General features: G+C 41.1%; 1 long non-coding RNA gene across 1 annotated transcript in view; it reads left to right on the forward strand.

Annotated features, from left to right (window-relative positions):
* The window catches only part of LOC134740379 (uncharacterized), a 120,778-nt gene extending 115,013 nt beyond the window's left edge, over positions 1-5,765 (forward strand). The window contains exon 3 of the long non-coding RNA XR_010127818.1: positions 5,661-5,765. This is a non-coding gene — a long non-coding RNA (uncharacterized LOC134740379). The remainder of the gene's footprint in view (positions 1-5,660) is intronic.
* The last annotated feature ends 235 nt before the right edge of the window (positions 5,766-6,000 follow it).

The following is a 6,000-nucleotide window of genomic DNA, read 5'->3' on the forward strand; positions in this document are numbered from 1 at the left end:
CACAGCCCTGGCTTGGGGATCTGCTAGGTCTGGGTTCCCCAAGGGGCCACAGCTCTTCTCTCCTCATCACCCACAGTGTGGTGAGCAGGGGCCATGTTTCAGCCCTGTCTGTGTTACAGCTCTTTCAGTCCTGCCATTCGGTGGGCCCTAAGTTCTTGTCCCATGTCCGGGAAGAATTAGGTATGTGGACAACTGGAGGGCGAGCAAGGTAGAGAGGAGCTTCATTGAACAACAGAGCAGCTCTCAGGAGACCTGAAGTGGGTAGCTCCTTTCTGCAGGTGGGTCTTCCCAATGAGTGTCCAGCTCTCAGGAGAGAGGAGACCCATAGTGGTTAACTCCTTTCTGGAGGCAGGTTGTCCCCACAAGTGGGGGTTACCCTAAGTGGGTAGCTCCTTCCCACAGCTGATAGCCCTGACATCTGTGTGAGCCTGGATGAGTCATGGTTTTTCTTGTGCTCAGAAGGGAGGGAGTGTGTATGGATTGGTCCACAGGTGGCCATGGGCAGCCCAGAAAAAGCACCATAAGCTCTTACTGTGGCCTTAGACTCCATCAGGAACTGGCAGCCTGGCCCTCAGGCTTCAGGCAGTCAGTGGCTTGAAGGTGGGGTTTCACCAGGGACCCACCCCTTTCCATCCAGGAACCTGTCTGCCTCCCACTGTCAACATGTGGTCCATGGTGCCATGGCTATTTGTGCTGAGGGGCACCTGCAGACCCACTGCTGAGCTGCCCTCCCCCCACACCTGGCCTCCCTCCCACACTCATGGATGCCCAGGGGGGGCCAAGATGGCAGTGGGTATGTGGGGTGGTGGTAGTGTGTCGGTGCTGCCCCAAGTGTTTACACACCCACCAGGTTGTGACAGCACCCAGGCTTGGCCATAACTTTGCTCCAAAATCAGATCAGGCACCAGGAGAAGCCAAGGAGCAGGAGCAGTCCCTTCAAAGCCTGAAGGGGGCAGGATGGCTTTCTGGGCCTCTGAGTGCACAGGGATGCCCAGATCTGGTGCCACGGCTAGGAGTCTGCAACTGTACCTGAGAGTGCAGGGATCCTGCCCTGCCATTTTGGTGGGGGATGGGGCTCCCATCTGTTCCCAGCTCCCACCAGCCCTGTGGAGCGTAACCCCAGCTGTGGCTTCCCAGCAGTACCTGGCATCTTTTCAGGGGCCACTCCAGATGGGCTGCTGCTGCCATCAGTGAGTATGTTGTCAAGGCATGTGTTGCCATGCCTTTCAGAGGCTTCTTGGTGACAAGCACACTGCTGCTTAAACATAAGTCTTTCACCCAGATGAAGACATGCACAAGCACTTTCTGCCATTTGTCACCTCTTCTCTGCAACAGTCCTCCCTGCTGACACTCTCTCTCTGTCTCTCTCTCTCCAAATTGAAGAACCTCTATATTTTTTCTGCAAAAAGCTTTAAAAATTCACTTGTAAGAACTCCTTTATTAGGCTACATAAATTACTAAAACAAAAGACTAGCTTTTGAATTTGATTTCTCTGTTCTTCATTCTAAATGGGTTTAAACAGGGGTGACAGAATTCTTGAAATAACACCTGCAAAATATAGTCTTCAATACGTCACTGACCAACATGGCCCACGAATACATTTTCAAAGGCTTCTTTACATGGACATGGGACAAGAACTTAGGGCCCACCGAATGGCAGGACTGAAAGAGCTGTAACACAGACAGGGCTGAAACATGGCCCCTGCTCACCACACTGTGGGTGATGAGGAGAGAAGAGCTGTGGCCCCTTGGGGAACCCAGACCTAGCAGATCCCCAAGCCAGGGCTGTGACACCATTTTTGGGGCTCTGCTATTTTCTTTTCTTCTCTATAATTTTTGAACCTGTTTAATGTAAAGGACCCACAGAGGAGATGACCCATTAGGCTGTTTTGCTAAGACAAAGGCCTTTGCTTTGATAGCCCAGATAGTTGATGATTTTCACCCATATCAAATTTAGGTCTGTTTGAATAGACTTCATTTGGGCAAGTTTTAAGAGTCCCTTACAGTGGGTTCAGGATTATACAGCTTTATAAAAATCCTGTATCAAAGAGGGACCTTAGAGATTACCTAGCATGCCTGATTTTAGAAGTGAGGAGAAGAAAATACAGGAAAGGTAAAGGGATAGCTTAAGATCATAAAGCCATTTTGGGTAGAGCAAGAACTAAAATCCAGACAATTTCACCCCTAGTTTAGAGTTTATTTCATATAATGGATTCATTCCATATAGCTAGATCTGCACCCTTAGTCTTAAGCTAACTAGCTCTGCAAAATAAAATGCCAAGAGAAGTGGGAAATGGAGAAACAAAAGTGGAGGCAGAACTTTTAGAGAGCTGGAAAGAAAGAAAGAAAATTTTCCAAATTCCTCTGTGAAACATACAGATCATAAGTTAGTAATTGTTTTTTTGTAAATTGCTAGATAGAAAATATTTTTGGCTTTGCGGGCCATATGGTCTCCACCACAATGACTTTTTTTTTTTAATACAAAAGCATCTCTAGATGATACACAAATAAATGAGTGTGATTATTTTCTAATCACTTTATTTACTAAGTCAGTAAATCAGAATTTGCCAACCTTCAAAATACATCCTTGTGGCTCCAATGATGAGAGAGGGAGGAATAAAAAAAAAAAGGCAAGGAACTTAAAAGGAAGTCAAGTTATGTTTACCTCAAAGGGTTGTTCTGAGGATTAAATGAGTTAACACATGTAAAATACTCAGAGCAATCCTTGGCATCTAATAAGTGATAAAATGATGGCTGTTAGTTTTATTGCTTTTGTCAGTTTGGGAGTGGTGGCTACACCCACACAAATGCCTATGGGATCGTCTGACATTTTCCAGGATAAAATAGAAAAGGGAAGAATCTACCAAGGCCCACATTCTCCTTACACCCATTACTAGAACTATTTCACATTCAAAATTATCAGGCCCCCTCCCTCATTCTATTTAATTTCAATATCAATAACATTTTCCCTGTTGGCAGAGGTAATAAATTGAAGCTTTCTGAAAGGAAGGAGGAATTTATCAGTACATAGATCCAACTGGCAAAAATTTTGCTAATTTGTTGTGACAATTCTGAAATATTTACCAAGTTGACAAGTACTAAGTGGAAATGCATTCACTTAGAAAAGTCTATTCTGTCAACAGACAGTTATTCTCTGTATTCTTAACTTATTCAATATAAGAAATAGATCAATCATCTAATTGACTAGGTCTTAGTATATTTAAAAGTACAACCTGAAAGTTCATTTATTCAACAAACATATTGAATGTTCTTCATATGCCTGATGCTGTTCTAGATGCTGGAGAGAAAACAGTAAAAACTAAAAAAGAAACCTCTGCCTCACAAAATTTACATTATGACCATATCAAAAATAATAATAGGCTCCATTAAATACCTCAGTGAATATCTACTCAACACAAATTAAAGATTAACAGAAGGAAAAGAATAAAAGTAAATGGACAACTCTTGCTTTTCAAATCTCTTTTCCTCTTTTATTCTCTCTTCTTTCTTCTTTTCTTTCTTTCTTCCTACACTTACCCTTCCACTCCTCCTTTCCATTTCATCTCCTCCTCTTCTTCATCCTTCTCATTTTTCCTCTTCTTTATCTTATCTTTTTTTGTTCCTTTTTTCTTTCTTGTTTCTTGAACTACTGCCAGTTTTTCAGTCAGCAGTCACATTGGCATGAACATTTTAATTTAAATTAGTATTTTCTAAGTTCTCTAATTTCTTATCAATGAAACTATTTTTTAATGAAGCATTTCAAAAACACTACTTTCTTATGCTGTTTTCAAGATAAAATAGCAAATGTATTCTAAGACCTTCAGTCTTATTTTCTAATTGTAGACTTTTCTTCCAAAAAAGTTCCTTTCTTCTCTCCAAGTGAAATTGCTAAGATCAAAGTTCACTTTTAGATCAAAGCTAAAAGACTGATTGAATTATTTTTCCTTGTATGTATGAGCCTAGTTAAAGTCAGAATCTTAGACTTGAAATTTTAAATATTACCCTTTACTGGCTAATTCTATTGACTGAAAATTCAAATGCAGTAGAAATTAATATTTTGGGCCATCTTAAGGATGAATGGGTAGTTTAATTAGATGATCTTTAAGTTAAGGTGGGGTGATATGTTTTTTTTTATTTTCATTTTATTTTATTATATTTTAAGTTCTGAGGTACATGTGCAGAACATGCAGGTTTGTTACATAGGTATACATGTGCCATGGTGGTTTGCTGCACCCATCAACCCGTCATCTACATTAGGTATTTCTCCTAATGCTATCCCTCCTCTAGCCCCCCACCCACCGGCAGACCCCGGTGTGTGGGATGATATGTTTTAATAGTGGAATTCATAACACAGTTTCTTTAGAAGGCAGTTAGTTTTGGTCAGACAACTTGTCAGACATTTGGTTTCACATCCCAGACATTTGTCAGACAACTTGGTTTCACATCCCACATCCAACTTTTACAAGTGCATGACGTTGAGTCATTCAATTAAACTCTTGGAACCTCAATTTTCTCATCTGTAAACCAGTTATGACAATACCTATTCCATAGGTTTGCTGAGAAATAAGTGTATATATGTGTATTAGTCTGTTTTCATGCTGCTGATAAAGACATACCTGAGACTGGAAAGAAAAAGAGGTTTAATGGACTTACAGTTCCACATGGCTAGGGAGGCCTCACAATCATGGTGGAAGGCAAGGAGGAGCAAGTCACATCTTATATGGATGGCAGCAGGCCAAGAGAGAGAGCTTGTGCAGGGGAACTCCTCTTTATAAAACCATCTGATCACATGAAATTTATTCACTATCACAAGAACAGCATGAGAAAGACCCACCCCCATGATTCAATTACCTCCCACTGGGTTCCTCCCATGACACACAGGAATTGTGGGAGTTACAACTCAAGATGAGATTTAGGGGAGACACAGCCAAACCATATCAGTCTGATACCTTGTTCTGTATAGGGTACAAATATTCAGTAAATGAAAATCTGTATTAATTGTAGTATTTATACTGTGTTCCTTTCATTATGGCTAAGACAATCTCGCATGAAAGGCTCTCAATAAAAGAATGGATATACTGTAATGAACTGGTTCAAAAGTGTTGGTGTTGTCTTAATGTCTTTTTTTTCATTATTCTGAATATTTTCCCTTTCAGTCATTTAAAAGTAAACATTATTTTTAAAAAATAAAATGAAACAAAACAAAACAAACATTTCAAACATACTCACTTATAGGACTAACAGTAAGATGTCACCAAGAATGTATATTTGCAAGAGGTAGGAGCTGAAATCTCTTATTAAGTCAACCCTTTAGGCATCATTTGTTTATTTTAGTATTTATTTAAGAGATTGATTCCCAAATAGAAAGGATGTATAATAATCCAAATTATATATAGCTGTATACTTTTATCCAGAAAATCATATCTCCTGATGTGGTTTAGATATTTGTCCCCTCCAAATCTCATGTTGAAATGTGACCCCAAACATTGGTGGTGGGCCCTAGTGGGAGGTGTCTGGGTAATAAGGCAGATCCCTAATGAATAGTTTGGTGCTCTCCCAACAGTAATGAGTGAGTTCTCACTCTATTAGTTTACACAAGAGCTGTTTGTTGAAAAGAGTCTGATGCCGCCCTCCTCTCCCTCTTGCTCCCTCTTTTGCCAGGTTATATGCCTGCTCCCTCTTCATCTTCCACTATGAGTAAAATCTTCTGGAGACCTCAGAAGAAGCAGATGCAGGCACCACGCGTCTTGTGTAGCATGCAGAACTGTGAGTCAAATAAACATATTTTCTTTTTTTTTTTTTTTTGAGACAGAGTTTCGCTCTTGTTGCCTAGGCTGGAGTGCAATGGCACAATCTCAGCTCACTGCAACCTCCACCTCCCGGGTTCAAGCGATTCTCCTGCCTCAGCCTCACAAGTAGCTGGGATTACAGGCATGAGACACCACGCCCGGCTAATTTTGTATTTTTAGTAGAGACGGGGTTTCTCCATGTTGGTCAGGCT

Source organism: Pongo pygmaeus, chromosome 10 (assembly GCF_028885625.2).
Source record: "Pongo pygmaeus isolate AG05252 chromosome 10, NHGRI_mPonPyg2-v2.0_pri, whole genome shotgun sequence".
Taxonomy (NCBI): Eukaryota; Metazoa; Chordata; class Mammalia; order Primates; family Hominidae; genus Pongo; species Pongo pygmaeus.